The sequence below is a fragment of the Pinus tabuliformis genome, chromosome 5_2 (genome assembly GCF_031772625.1).
Source record: "Pinus tabuliformis cultivar Carrire ecotype Pingquan chromosome 5_2, CPIR1, whole genome shotgun sequence".
Taxonomy (NCBI): Eukaryota; Viridiplantae; Streptophyta; class Pinopsida; order Pinales; family Pinaceae; genus Pinus; species Pinus tabuliformis.
The window spans coordinates 358,963,883-358,980,481 of NC_142306.1; the positions used below are offsets into that span (position 1 = coordinate 358,963,883).

The window sequence follows — 16,599 nt, forward strand, 5'->3', positions numbered from 1 at the left end:
ATGTAATGGAGCCTATAAAAGGCTAGGAAGACTTCATTATAATGAGGCTAAGGAGTGAGCGATGAAGGCTCACTTGGCCAGGTTGGCTAGGGTTTTGTCCAAGGCTAATGAAATTTCATTGGGTTGGCTTTTTCCTCGAAGTTGGGGTTTTCTCGGATAAACATTTGTGTTTATGGTTATTTTATGTTTGTTCCTCTCGGTAACTAATTTATGTTTGTTCCTCTCAGTAACTAGTTTATGTTTATGGCAATGAATTTTTTAACACCCTATACTTATCATCTTATCCTTGTATATGCACTTTTTGAGTTTCAACTTTTGTTCATTGTTTCTATCATGTATCTTTGCACCATTGGGGGCAATTGTTCATTCAAAACCCTAATAAGGACGACACAAACAAAATATCCAAAGAACAATCATAATATTAATGACAATATGAACCCTCTATCATAATATTTCATAAGACCTTTAAATCCAAAATGCAAATGGTTAAAAACAATAAATATTCTCGCTTCTCAACATAGACAATGTAACAACTATTGAAAATATAATTACAATATTGAGTAACTCAAATATTGATGCATGCCTTTGATTGTCTTGACTCTAATATTTTATTCCCTATGTTGTTTTGACTCCAAGATTCCACTTGAGCAACAAGCCATACCAAACGCACAAACCAAAACTATGTTGGCAATATGAAAATAGGGGGAGAATGTTGAAAATGTTGTTCTCAAACATGGGCCCAAATAAGCCATTTTTAATGAGCATTTGGAAATTGATATACTTTAGTCTTGCAGTGCTCCTTATTCGTAATACAAAACTCTACACCTGCCTCCTTAATGACTTCTTGTATGAAAGGAAAAAAGTTGAGTCACAAGCTTACCCCAGCGATGCAAGAAACATGCATGGGCCTTAAACACTTTTCTCTTAAACAAAATTGTACATATATGTGTACATAAAAAATTGGGATTCGCAATGCCTAAGATCAACAATAACTTCCCACTTATACTAGAAGGGGATAAATATTCCACAAAAGTTAACAGAAGCTAGTGTTTAGACAACAATGGACATCCCATATATGTTCATACCAAGTTGTTTCCCAAATGATATCATAAGAAGAACGAAAGAAAATATGGTGTAAGTAATGAATACATTGATTTAGTGTTGTTTATAGCATGGTGATCTTCCTCTGATATCGTTTATCATTTCATTAGTATTTTCCATTATTATTTTTTTATGACAACTCTCTAGCAACTTTCATTCAAAGGTATTGTAACTCTAGATACTCGCTGGCCTTACAATTTGTACTCACTAACTTTGTAGATAATTTACTTGAAGGTACATTGTGTGAGGAAAAACAACATTATCATTGTGCGAGGAAAAACAACAACATCTATATGCTTTACCTAACCTTGTTTTTCCCATCATCTATATAACCACCTCTCACTCGCGAAGGTCTAGGAACAAGGCAACTGATCTGCTAGCAAATTGGGGTAGCCAAGAATATGATCTCGACTTTTCATCCCCGTGACCCGCATGAACAAGTGATAGTTGGACCACCGAGTTGAATAATATATCGGAGTTAGACAAGGTGTCCCCAATGGGGGTGGTGAACTAGGGAAACTCTAATCGACTCTTTTGATCTTTGATGGTTGTAGGTTGTATTATGGTCTTAAGTGTTTTATGGTTTCATTGGTTATGTCTGCTCTGGTTAATGAGATTGTACTAGAAACTCATTATATATTTTGGCTATTTTCTTCTGGCCAACAAATTCAGTAGTAGTGAAGCTAGAAGAACTTTGACAAAATGCATTCAACGATGTAAATATCTTTTGATATAATAGAATCCCTTTGACTAATTTTCTTTTTAGCTTATTATAACTTCATTTATTGTATTTTTATAAATTGATTTAAATTACAATCTGCAAAGCCCATTAGGAATAAACCACGTGGATGGGACTTACGGTGTTAATGTTGCCTACCTTGGTTCTAATCATGGCTAACCTGTTTATATGGCTTGCATGTGGCTATATTGAGCCAAAGGTTATATAGGTAATAATGTGGTGTGATCCTTGGTACTGCAGATGATTATATGTTCTAGTTGCTAATTTCCTTGTTTGAAAAAAAATATCTCCAAAGTTATAGAAATGGCAAGAGGAGATAGTTTTGTAGTTATAATTTTTGTTATGAACTTTCTTTAAATTTGAAGATGATGCTTACACAAACACAAAATGAGTTGTTGAAAATCATCATTAATATAATCACTTATACAATATGCTTTAAAAACTTGCTTTTCTAAGGAACATACTTAGCAACAACCCAAATTTATTGTTAAATCAATGTAAATGTATATAATTTCTTCGTGTTCGAACCCCACAACTTTAAACTTAAATGTATGTTGAAAGCTTCCAAATGCTATACTTTTCCACATGCATTTGGGTGAAATTATAGTTTAGATGGAAGAAGATTTGTGTACAATAAATATGCCTACTTGATTTAATGTTGCGTGCTAAATATGTTACAATTTTTGCCCTAAATTCTACACATATGTTTGCCTACTATATATTCACATTTTTTGGCTCGAATTCTACACATACTTTTCCAATAATTTAACAAACATTTTCCATATACTCATCATCTTATCATTATATATGTGTTTTTTGAATTTCAACTTTTGTTCATTGTTTCTATCATGTATCTTTGTAGCTTTGAGGGCAATTGTTAGTTTAAAAACACATAATAAGGATGACACGATCAAAATATTCAAAGAACAATCATAATATTAATATCAATATGAACCCTCTATCATAATATTTCTTAAGACCTTTAAATCCAAAAGGAAAATGGTTAAAAACAATAAATACTTTGACTTCTCAACATAGACAATGTAACAACTATTGAAAATATAATCACAATATTGAATTGTACCTCAAAGATTGATGCATGCCTTTGCTTGTCTTGACCCTAAGATTCTATTTCATGTGTTGTTTTGAATCCAAGATTCCACTTGGGCAACGAACCCTACCAAATGCAAGAACTACAACTATGTTGGCAACATGAAAGTAGGGTGAGAATATTGAAAAATGTTGTTCTCAAACATGGGCCCAAATAAGCCATTTTTAATGAGCATTTGGAAATTGATATACTTAAGCCTCACAATGCTCCTTATTCGCAATACAAAACTCTACACGTGCCTCCTTAATAACCTCTTGTATGAAAGGAAAAAAGTCAAGTTACAAGCCTGCCCCACCTATGTAAGAAAAATGCATGGGCCTTAAACACTTTTCTCTTTAACAAAATTGTACATATATGTGGACTAAAAAAAAAGGGATTTGCAATTCCCAAGATCAACAATAGCTTCCCACTTACACTAGAAGGGGATAATTATTCCCTAGAAGCTAGTGTTTGGACAACAATGGACATCCCATATATGTTCATACCAAGTTGTTTCCCAAATGCTATCATAAGAAAAACAAAATAAAAGATGATGTAAGTAATGAATACATTGCCTAGTGCTGCTTGTAGCATGGTGGTCTTCCTTTGGTATTGATTATCATTGCACTGGTATTCTCCATTATTAAATTTTAATGACTGTATAGCAACTTTCACTCAGAAGTGCAATAAACTAGATACCCATTGGCCTTATAAGTTGTACTCACTAACTTTGTACATAATTTACTTAAAGGCACATTGTGTGAGGAAAAACAACATTATCTATATGCTTTATCTAACCTTGTTTTTCTCACTTGGTGGATTCTTCCTCGTACCTACTTTAACTTTTAACTTAAAAGCACACATTTAATTTCATGACACACTAAAAACAATAATAAAAAAATGTAAAAATACAATTGAGAAAAGAATAAAATTAATTTTAATAAAGCTCTATATATTTGTCTCTCTACCGAATTATATTCCAAATGTTATCATTGTTATCACAAATTACAACAAGAGCAAAAGAAATAAAAATTAAGTGATGAAACTACTAATCTAATGTTACTTGTAACATAATGACCTTCATTATTTCATTAGTATTAAATATCAACAAATTTCATTTGATTATTACGCCGATAGACGTCTCTTTTGAAAATGGTCAAGCCAAACATTTGTCTACACTTTTACCTTTGAGCTGACATCTGTCCCTGTGGTGTGAGAATGACATTTGTCTCGTCGAAGCTGTAAGCCTTTTTCCATTGTGTGAATTAAATTCCATGTTGCACGATCTGTGGTTGTATCCCTTGCTCTATTGGGGCCTCATTTGTCCATAAAACCCAGAACATCTGTCCTGGTGGTCCCTCACAGCTACTGATTTCGAAGATGCCACCACTGCTACAAGAATGAGAGAATAATTTGTTAAGGATTGGAGAAAACGAGGACTGTATCAACCTTTTTCAGTAGAAGTGAAATGGGTTTAAGCGATTCGTCAGTAGTAATCTGTTTGATGGAACATAGGTTCTATTAAGTTACCGAAAATATGTGGGCTCTCAACATGGGTCTGGGCTTTCCTGCAAAAAAATATTACTTTGTGCCTGGAAGCCAATGGGTTTTGTTCACAGATCAAACTGGAGTTTAGCCCTAGAAAACCACTATGAAAACAAAGTCTTGCAACATGTCTTTATGTTGACATATGCTCCGCACATTAAGAGACCTAAGAAGAAAAAAGAGGGACCAATGAGAAAGAAGGTGTAGGTAGAGACACATAGAATTATAGCCTTTAAAAACATAGTGGAGAGAGGCAATTATTTTAGGTTTCTGACAAAATAAAAAGAGTGGCTAGCAAAGGAACCAAAACAGGTACTCCATCTAGATGAGGTTGGGAAAATGTATAGGGAATCAGTTTTTGTAAGAGGAAGAAAGGTCACAAGGTACATTGAAAGACATCCAGCCCTACTTGAGCTTTACAAACACATTGACAATAAAATGTGGATTAGGTTCACTGGCCTAATGGAGAAGCTTTTGGAAGAAGATAAAACTATCGTGGAAGAGAGAGAAAGCCCAGATGGATACAGTGAGAAAACTAATCACAATGTCTTTAGACAAACGCATCACAATATCCAAATTCCACCACTGTAGGCACATCTTTGGTCTTCTAGATGATTTCAGAGACAGAGTTAAAGAATACCCATAGTTTTTCCGAATTGTTGAAGAACATGGTCGTCGAATTCCATAACTTTCATAGTGGGAGATGGATCCTTCATTGGTAGTGTTAGCCTTGGAAGCATTTGGCCCAAAAATGGACCCAAAACACTCCCAAAGTCTCCAAACTTTTCTTAAAATCATGCCAAAGGATCTAAGTATGCCCCAAAGTCTTCAAATATTTATTAAGATCATTTAAAAATCACAACAGTCGCATGCCAAGAGCCCTTGGAAGGGCGGAAAATCATTATCGGGAGGCAAAAAATGCTTGAAAACCATGAAAAACCATTATCGCAGGCTTACACAGTGCAATCCACAACAGCCGTTAGATTTGGCCGATCAACGGCCTAGATCTAAGCGATGAATCACAAATCGACAAGCAAGAGGACTTCTGGCTGGGCGGAAGGCACCGCCACTCAGCGATCTTCGACGATCGGATCAGCGGGTCGCAATCGGCGGAGGCGAGTTAGCGGTTATCAGCACAGACCAAGGGGAATGAGTGATTGTGATTGGCGATTAAACGTGGACCGTCGATCATGCACGCAGATCGACGACCAATGTTACATCGCCAGATCACTATCGGCGAAAACCTTAAGGGGCGGGGCCTCTACATATATATGTATGCGACCCGATTAACGGATCCGACGGCATTATAAATGATATTTCATAAGATGTTAGGTCCGCGCCAAAGCCATTTTTAATGCATTTTTTGTGTATTTCGTTATATAACGAAATACAAAGGGAAACAGGGCAGCGTTGATTGCGATGAAGCCCGGACCCAAAAGGGTTCGGGAATGAAAATGTATAATCTTTCAAATCCGCCAAAGCCCATTTTCAATGTATTTTTGTGTGTTTTTGTTATTTAAACGAAATACAAACGAACCTTGGAGTAGTGCGATAGCAATGAAACCCGGACTCGATGGGTTTCCGAAACGAAATTGTATATTATTTCAAGTCCGCCGAAGCGGTTTTTTTTCCTGTTTTTCAGTGTTTTTCACGTATTTCCAAAATACACAGAGAAGGCGGGAATTTACAATATTGCATCATTTCTTCGTTCATAATAGAAAGCAGTCACTGTCCACATTTTAAAGGGATTTCATAGGCCCGAAGAGCCATTCCACCACAGAGTAGAGGATAAATCAACCCAAAGCGATCGTGGAGCTACAACACGACATAGCCAGAACAAACAGAATGATTGTGGGGCATCTCTAGCATGAGAGAGCTCCAAAACAATGCAACAAACTACCCAAAATATCTAAATGCGGTTATTCTTCTGTCAGAAGAAGAAACCTCCGAGCCATGCTTGCCTGGTCAGAGATCAAATAGTTAAACAAGACAGAGGGATAGATTAAGACCTCTCAAGCCTCAGAAGACTCAACATCATTGTAAAAAGCTATAAATATCTGAAAGCAAAATGTAATAGGGGTTCAACTTCTGGAGATTGTTCCTCCTCTGTTCCTTCAAGCTTCTCTTCTTCATTCTAGCAATATAAACTTCTTTTGCTATTATATGTTTAATGTCCATTTTCTCTGTTGTTTTATGCTTGCACTTTCATAGGTTATTCATGTTTTCTGCTATGTCTAATGCCAGATAACTGTCATCTTATCTCTGCATTGATAAATTATATTTGCAAGTCTCATTTACTTCCTGTAGCTGGCCATTCATATGTGTTGATGTATGCAATCTGCTGGTACAGTTAGTATTCTCCATCTATCCATTAAGTCTATAAATTATTGAGCATTAGTGGTCTAAAGCCTTGTTTTGTTGAGGGTGTTCATGCATGTCTTGAGTGAGAATAGAGCTGAAATGATTATCTGACTTGATCCAAACCATCATCCATTCCAATAGTTCTGAGAACAATATTGAAGATTAAATGTTACCAGGCATCTTTGAGCTGCAACCTAGGAGAGTTTCTTGGAGTGATAACAGGTAGTTACAACCTTGGAGGCTAGTTATATTGGTAATGAGGAGAAAGTTAAAAAGGCATTTGTGTTTCCTGTAAATTATGCTAAGCGTCTCCCTACTAGCAAGGATGACGTGTAGATATTGAATGCTTGCAATACACTTCCTCTGGTTTCACGGTATTTTAACAACTCCAATTTGAACTTGCAGTCTCTGGAGGGGAAGAAGTATAGAGTGGGCTTGATTCATGAGTTTCTTAGCTCGACCCTAGAGAAGAAGGCCTCCATACATCATCTAGTGGAGTTCAAGGATGACTTCAAGCTGGGAAAAGACACCTATCGTACACTTAAGGAGTAGTCTCGTACCTTTTATTTGGAAGGCATCGAGATGAATTGGACAATATTTTTGAAAGATGCATATAGAGGGGAGTAATTAATTGAGAAAGACTCTCTCATGGTCTTCAAAGAAAAGTTATTCAGTTATGGTATTTGAAATAGGGTGACCCAAAACTTAAGGAGCTTTTTCATGCATAGATACTTAGCCAAGATGAAAAGTAAGAAAAGGAAATTCATGAAGAAGTGGGAATGATGAAATCGGTAAAATGTAGCAATTGACAAAAGTTCCCATACCTAAGGTAGAAAGCTGAGTTGGGTTCAAGGACAAAAAATATAGTTGAATTAATGGAATTAAGGCTGTTGTTTTCTCTTGTTAGTTAAAAGTAATGTACTATCCTCCATTGTATTGGAGACTCATCTTTGGTGATAAATTCCATGAATGGGAGATGCCAACTTTAGGATTATACTCTATTCCCTTAGGGGGATCAATTGATAGTGTTGTCTCTTCTTTGAATTTTTTTCACACACTCATATTTACAGCGAATTAAATGAATATGCTAGCAAGCTTTGTGTTTCCATCTAAATCTGTAATATTCACAACTCTGTAGAAGTTAAGCTGATCCTTTTAGACACAGTTATGATTTACTCAAGTGTTTTTGTTGTTGAAAAGGTAAACAAAGTTTCTTATTTTGAAACCGAGTGCTTGATTTATAATGGCAACAATGGTTCAACACATGAAGAATGAAATTTTGGTTCTATCTTTAAATAGAAATTGCCAATTTTTATTTATTTATTTATTATTTTTATTTATTATTATTATTATTATTTATTTTTTATTTTATTTTATTTTTGATTTTATTTTTATTTATTTTTTATTATTATTATTATTATTATATTATTTATTTTTTTATTTTTTTTTTTTCAGGGAAAAAAATTACTTTTGTCTTCTCGGAAAGTGATTACATGATGGTTGGAGATTATTCTTTCAATGAAACCGCTATGGCAGACACCTCTAAGACAACGAATTTGTGTAATGGAAATGGCAGACATTACTTGCGCTGATGGGCTGAGCTGAATTGTGTCTCCTCAACCTGGAATCTTAAGTTATGGTAAATAAATAAATAAGGATGAGCATGCAAAGTGTGTCTGCATTGAACAATATTTTGATTCTTTTCACTGGTTGCAATGCTGTCGAATTTAGAGCCTTTTGGTAAGTTTTGGATCCATTCTCAGGTTCTTGGCGTTTATTTCTCTTTGGTCCTACTTTTAACAAATGTCTTGACAAAATTTGCATGCCCCCTTTGCAACATTGCAAATTTGAGTAGATTTTGACATGCATTTTGCGTTTATTCTATTGTCTTGCGAACATTCTTTGTTGGTTCCGTAAGTAGGGAATCTAACAGTTTCTCATGAAGCTATTTGTCAAATAGTTTGGTAGGGAGATCCGTATCTACAGGGGTTTGTTTCATTTTGTTTCGTTTGGTCTTGGATTATAGATCTACTTTGTTTCCACAACGTTTAGCAGCACCAGACATGATATCAATAAGTTTGTCTTGTTTTCTTGGGTTTCTTGTTTGGCGATTTCGTCTTAGGAAAAGGATTTTCCGAATCCCGATGTTTTATTTATGTTTTCCATCATTTTATGCTTAAGTTTCTAAAAAATCCACTGGAATTAAGCATTATTAGTTGTGAGTGCTTCAACTAACAATGCTTTGACCCGTTGAATGCGTGCCACAAACAATGAGTCCAACATCATTTCCACCCTCATGTCTCTCTGTTTCTTCATTTATCTCTTAGGTACAATTTCCAAATGGGTATTTGTTAGAAACTTGTACGTTGCTTCATTTACATTTTCCCATCACTATGTGTAAATTGGATTCGGTTATGTTGATATTTATTGAGAGATTCGTTATTATAGTTATAGTTGGCACTCTACGACTTTGTACTTGGGGCTTTATTCATAGTGATTTGTTGACCTAGCAAAATTTTCAAGCCTTGGTTCTTTGCTGCTTAATCATTTTTTGAGTTGTTTTGGAAATAGGAAGCTTTCGATGAACAAGCAACATTTTAGTAACAATGGTCTCTTTTTATTTCTCAGGTTGTTTTCCATTTATTAAAGGTTTATGCAATATCTAAAGATTTATCTGTTCACTTTAGGGTGCGGGAATCTCGATATCCTAATTTTAGTGGCTTGAATCGACTTAGATATTTCATCTATTGAATTAAGATGGTGGACACTTTCTCGTTGTGATGGTTTGGGGAGGAGCATCAATGCCTAAGGTCAGAGGATGAAAATTGGACACTGGTTGCTTCAAATTTTGCTATATTAGAACAAATAAGTGGATAAGTGTTGCAAATTAGGAAATGCAACAAATCAAGGACTAGAGATTCAACACAGAGCAACATATTCTTGGTTATGCAATGGATGCTCCATATCTCCATCACTTGTTGGTTCTACATTGGATGTTGTGAATCACCTAACAATTGCAACAAAGTCCAAAATTTTCTAAGAGTGCACTTCACACTCTAGCTCAAAAGAGAAAACAAACTTTGTAGCTTTCCATGCAACTAGCTTCTTTATTGTCTTTAAATCCTTCTCAATAGAAACTCACAATTTGCTACACTTTGGCTTCACTTACCCAAGAAAACCACACTTATGCAAACTACATATAGATTTATTTGCACACAAAAAATAACAAAAGCAATGCATACTTATTTCTGGAAACTACACACAGATTTATTTGCACACAAAAAATAACAACAACAATGCATTACTCATTTATGCAAAGTACACATGGATTTATTTGCTCAAAAAAACAACAATGCATACTTATTTTTGCAAACCTTAAGAGTAGAAATCAACGCACTCCTATGCTATTATAAACTCTCTAATCTATTCCTATTCTGATGAGGATTTCATTTCTGGTAGATCCATGATCCATGCTCCTCTTTGAAGGGAGTTAGTCTTGGCCAAGTTTTGATACTAGGTTGTAAACTGGCAAATGCAGCAAACGAGAGACTAGAAATTCAACACAAGTACCTTTTTTTATTCACAAATACATCCATTTCTAAGCTAGTAAATTCCTACTGGAAGGCTCCATCCTTTATAGTAACCAACTGCGATATTTTCACTCTTAAACCTAGAGTTGTCTACACTCTATAACATAATCCCTACATAATAACTATTACAATTATTTGCATTGGAGCATTATTCTCCAATGAAAGGTGACAATATTAGTAGTCGGGAGCCTAAAACTTCCTACTTATAAGTTAAATTGGGTGAGAGGAATCAAATGGGAAGCTTAAGGAAGTTAACGATAACCAATTTAACCTAATTTGGAAACTTGTCAAAGTTGGAGCCAAGGTTGGTACTGTGCATGGCAGTTATAACATAAAGCATGTCATCAATTGTAACAACTACTACTACAATAACAGTGGTTTTGAGAAGCAGTTCAAGGCATTACCATTGCTGGAAATGCTCCCAAATGACAACATTTTGGTGAACCTCGTCTGTCTCTTTTGTCACTGTTTTATTCCTAGTTCTTTGCAATACAATAAACCTATTTGTTTTTTAGTTTGTAAATGGTTTTTTTGTTAACAAAGAGGGCCTCCATTTTTGGATTAGATGCCATTTTCTTTCAAATTCATCCTAAATTTGTACTTTCTCTCATCTGTTGAGATATAATACATCCTTACGTTATTAAGGTCGACAAAAATTCCACTTTGCTTTGAATGGTGTAGTTAACTCTGTTGGCTGCGTGAACATCAGGTAACATGTCTTGGGGAGATTTTTTTTCCTACATAGATTCCAATATCCACATAAGTCACATCCTTTGAAAACCTACTAGTATCCCAGTAATTCACATCCTTTGGAAACCTTAAACTACCGCAAATATCACAATTGTGGGGATGTGTTCCCTGGTTCAACAATGTCTGATCATTTCCTGCATTTTAACAATATTCCACAGGAAAAATTTAGATTGCAGCAAGTAACCTTGTAGATAAATTTATACTTATAGACACGTTTGTATTTTGATATCCTTTTGTTCATTCATTTCCATATTTATGGGTTTTACTTGGTGTCTTGTCTTCTTCAATGCATTCAAGTGCTTTGTTTCTTTGCTGTTAATATTACATGAAGAAGAGAAAATTTGGAAGTGTTATAATTTCCCCTTTATTATCACACTGCAAATATGAGTTGTATTGAAGAAAAACACGCACATGAAATATTGAGCAAATTGCTGAAAATCACTGCCTTAGGTTAAAATGATGGTTGTGCTTGGGGGACTCGGTGGTGATTTCTCTGATTCACTTTCATTTTAGTTAACAATAAAAAAATGAATCCAAATTCTTAATAAGCTGTTGGCATTAAATTCTTTGCTATTAAAAGTTCTTAACTCATTGGAAATTGTGATTGCATGTATTTTTCTTTGGATCAAGCACACCAACTAGAAATTTAGTATTTTGTCTTGATTTACGACTTATCAATTGTTAAGCGAACAATCTAGTGGAGAGAAATCTCATATTCCCAAGTAAAACTAGCTTAATTTGAAGAATAAAAAGAATAAAAGACTTTAAAAATTGAAAATTAGAAAATAAGTTGTTGCATGTTTATACTAACCTTGGGGTTGCCCTAGGTTTTGGGGCAAATAAAAATAAGGTTGAGCTCGATTTTTACTCGTGATCTCATCTTTTTGTACATTGTATTTAATAGATTTCACATTTAATAAATATACGACATATTTTAATGGAAGCCAATAAATATTTAACAAATTCTAAGTGAAGATATACTTTTGTTAATTATTTCATATTTTTTTTTTATATATATATATTTAGAAACTTAATGAATGTTAAATTAAGATGAATATGTATTAATTAATTTGTTCTTTAAATGAATTCACAATGTAATAATGATTTTATTATTATTATGGACTATTTCACAAATAATTGAATTTGACAATTATTTAAATTTTAAATTATATAAATTAAAGTCATTCAATTTATAATTAAACTTAATGAATAAACAACTAAAAATATATTTTAAAATCAAACTAGCAATTTCACTTAAACATTTTATTTATTTGAGGAAGTTACACAATATTTTCAATTTGATTGTGCTATTTTCATTTTCGCTGGTATAATTTCACTGTAAAGTTAATCAATTAATGGGTTGATATTCTCATAGTTTGAGTAGTGTAGTTGTTTTTTTATTAATTGATGTTGTGTTCCCCTTCAAACTCAGATAATATCAAGATACTGAAATTTAAAAATGTTGAATCAAATGTACATATATCATTAAAATTATCATAATTTAACCTTTTCAGAGCCGTTGCTAATTTTATTAATGTCACTTCAAATAAAGTAGAACTAAAACTTCGTAAATTTTAACGAGACATTGCCCATGAGGACGTTTTCAAAATTTTAACGGGACATTGCCATGACGAAGATTTTGTTTTTTTTTTTAAATCTTCAAACACACACATTTATGGGATTAATGTAAAGACTTTTGCAACAGCCATTCTAAGTCGCTAGCCATATTCCAACTCTAAAGAACGAAGTATTTAGGGAACATTGCCCCATTTCCAACTCTAAAGAATGAGGTATTTGGTGAACATCGACCCACTTCTGCGTTGGACCATTAGATAAAGACAGCGTTCAGCGTTCAGAGCAGGGGGACAGCTAGAGAATCATGAAAACCAAAGCGAAAGAAGCTATGAAGGGTCCAAGAGGCCGAGAGGAGAAGCCCGCTCCAGAAGGAGAAGCCCAAGCTCTTAATCAGGAAAAGTTGGAGATCTCACAGGACATCGCAAGGGTTTTAAACATTGTCATTTGAAGGGAATTCGTAAGGTTTTAATCATTGGCATTTGAATTGATAGAGATATTCCAGGTAAAGCTTTTCTGCTTTTTATTTTTTTGTCAGTTTCATTTTTATTGGTTTTTGGCATGGCCAGTAATTTTATAAGGAATTTTGCTCTGCAACAGGTGAATGCAAAGAAGAGGGTTCACCATCGTGGAAGAAGGTGAAACGAGGGTGGTTTGTGCAAGTCTAAGGGATCAGCCTCATTCTTCGTCTGGAATCAGGTTGGTATACATTTGTCATTTTCTTTCTATGTATGCATTCTGTCATTACCTATTTTTCGATACGGAAAAAGAAAACAACTAGGTAAACCCCCATATGATAATGAGGTTAATATTTAGAAATCTGATGTCATCTCGTGGTTGACAGTATGAACTAGGTGTATATTCTTTCATTAATACAGAAAAGAAAACGGCTAGTTAACCCCGTAAGGTACTGTGGTTAATATTTAGAAAATCCGAAATCATCTAGTGGTTAATATCCAGAGCTAGCTAGATGATTACGTTGGCCAGTCATGGTATAGCTTTTAATTATAATTTTACTTTTGTATTAGCAGTGTTGTGCATAAAGCCGTTCATGCTGGTATTTTGTAGTTTTTTTTTCCAATGAAAAAGCGTAATTTTCATTAAGAAATTTAAGAAAATTACATGTTGTAACTTGTAAGCCAGCATTTGAGAAATGCTTTCACTACTATCAGCAGAGTGTCAGTCCAGATGTTATGAGCATTATATTTCCATATCTTCCTTCATTAAACTTGAAGGATAAAAAATAAACCAGGTCTGTATTTGCAATGTTAAAAACTGTATAGCAGAAATAAACAAAAAACAAAAAACTAGGATGATCATATTGATCAGTCCTGAAAATGAACCGTCTCTTCGATGAAAGGCCTATGGTAGATCTGGAAAAAGTCTCCATCCCTGTACTCTTGAATCAACCACTGTCCTCTGGTCAGCTGCGCGGCCTCTTTGGAAAGAAGATCACCGACTTCATTTCATTCCTTTCTTTGTAGATATGAGAGCAGACAAAAGACTCAAACTGAGATTTTAATTCAATAGCTTCCTCCACCAAGTCTCTGAGTGTGTGCAAGTGACAATTATAGATCCCATTTATCCACTTAATGATGAGCTGAGAGTCTCCAAATATTTGAAGGTTATGGCAGTGTTTTACCCTGGCAAAGAGGAGGAGATGTCTAAGACTGTTTAGTTCTGCGTAGTTGTTTTTGCCTCTCCCTAATCCCACTTTTAATTTGAAGCTCACTGAATCATTAGATATAGGACTGCCCCTCCCTCGCAACCCTCCAGTTGGGCCGAGCCATCGAAGTACACCCATGGCTGACTTCTGTCTATTACTTCTGGGATTATTTCCCGAGGGGGATGCTGGATTGGATACTCAGGGATTGAGTTATAAATGGCCAATATATGATTGCAGGCTGCCGCTCCCAATATATCTTTATCCTGGAAAATTCTATGGTTCCAGATAATCCATATGCCCCAGCGTATAATGAGAGGTAAGTTTTTTAATTTCTGGTTGGCCGTGCTTGACTACCATGTCTGCCAAGCCTCATTTACATTGTGGCCTGTCCAACGAAGGTGAACTGAGAGCGCTGTGGTAATGATATTCCAATATTAGCCGGTACTAAGCAATGGAGAAAGAGGTGATCTGTGTCCTCAATGGCAGCTTTGCATAGGCTACATATGAAAGGGCCATGGAAATTTTGATTTTTCAGGTTTTGGTCTGTGGGAATTTTATTTGAAAGGATAGTCCAAATGAGTAGCCGAGCTTTATGGGGGGCTTTCAGCTTCCAAATGAATCGCCACCACCAGCAGATAACTCCCATTGCTCGAGTTTCCATGATTGATGCGAATCCAACCTTTGGAGAGTATATGCCGGTGGGGACCTTGGCCCATATCAACTTATCCTCTTTTGCTGAGATCTTGATGTTTGCCTCCTCCAGCGCCCCAATGAACCTCATCCACTCCCTGCTCCATCTGCCACTTATGCCCAGATGCTCAAAATCCCTCCATTGCATATTTGGCCTCTCATGCTGCTCCTCCGCCGAGATGTGTGCAAGTTGTGAGAACCTTGCTGCTGTGAGTTCTTGTCTCATCTCTCGTGGCAAAATATGGGCATTTTCGCTTCTTGCCCAGGCATCAGAGCCAATTCTGATTTGGGATCCGTCCCCCACCTTCCATGCTAGGCCCTGTTTTATGATATCAATTGAGTGTGTGATGGCCTTCTAGATGATTGAGACCCCCATGGGACTGTGGCTGGGGCTATGATTCCAATCTGAAATTGATAGTGGATAAATGTACTTGTAAACTACATCCTTCCAGAGGTTGCTCGAGGTAATGATTTACCAACCCAATTTTGCTCCTAGGGCCTTTGCAAAGTCCTGGGGATCCTTGAATCCCCAACGTCCCCATTTCTTGGGTTTTGCTATCCTTTCCCAATTGACCCAAGCGAAAGTTTTACCTACTGTTTGGCCATGCCATAGGAATCTGTAGCAGATCTGCTTGATTCTGCGATGAATGCCTTTAGGGATCCAAGCCAGAGACATCCAGTAGACTGGAAATGCCTCAAGGACTGATTTTATGAGGGTGATTCTACCAGCCTTAGAGAGCCACTTCTACTGCCAAATATTTATTCGGGCTTCAATTTTTGGAAGCATCCACGCCCAATCTGCAATGTGGTACCCGTTTGGCTTAAGCTTGAAACCCAGGTACTTCAGTCCAGCTTCCAGCTCCTGCCTTACGAACCCGAAGTGCTGGGAGGCATATCTTTGTTCATTTGGGAGACAGGAGCTGAAAATGATTGTTGATTTGTCGAAGTTCGGCTCCATTCCTGTTGCTTTAGAGAAAAGAGATAAAATTGACTCGAAATTAGAGGTATCTCTAAAGGAGCCATTTAGAAAAATTAGAACATCATCAACAAAAAGAAGGTGAGAAATAATGGTCCTGTCATTGATTTCCACGCCTCCTAGAGTGCCATTTATTCTTGCTGATTTTATGAGCCTACTGAGACCTTCCATAGTCAGAAGGAATAGCGTTGGAAGAAGTTAGATGCTGCCCCATTGATTAGGACGCTAAAAGAAACAGTTGTGAAACAACTTCCCACCCATTTGATGAATTGGTGAGGAAACCCAATGTGTGTGAACATGAGCTGAAGATAAGTCCAATTTACTCTGTTAAAAGCCTTAGATAAGTCAATCTTGAGTATGGCAGCTCTTTTAGAATGGGTTTTGATGGAGTGAAGCATTTCATGAGCGGTGCCTATGGCCTCTTGGATATGGCGGTGTCTAAGGAAGGCAAATTGTTCCTTTGAGATCATCCTGGAGAGGATTGGCTTTATGCGGAGGGCAATAATCTTGGAGGTAATT

At 35.8% G+C, this 16,599-nt stretch overlaps 1 pseudogene; it reads left to right on the forward strand.

The window, feature by feature from the left end:
• The first annotated feature begins 4,532 nt into the window (after positions 1-4,532).
• LOC149158943 (protein WHAT'S THIS FACTOR 1 homolog, chloroplastic-like) lies at positions 4,533-7,588 on the forward strand (annotated as a pseudogene).
• The last annotated feature ends 9,011 nt before the right edge of the window (positions 7,589-16,599 follow it).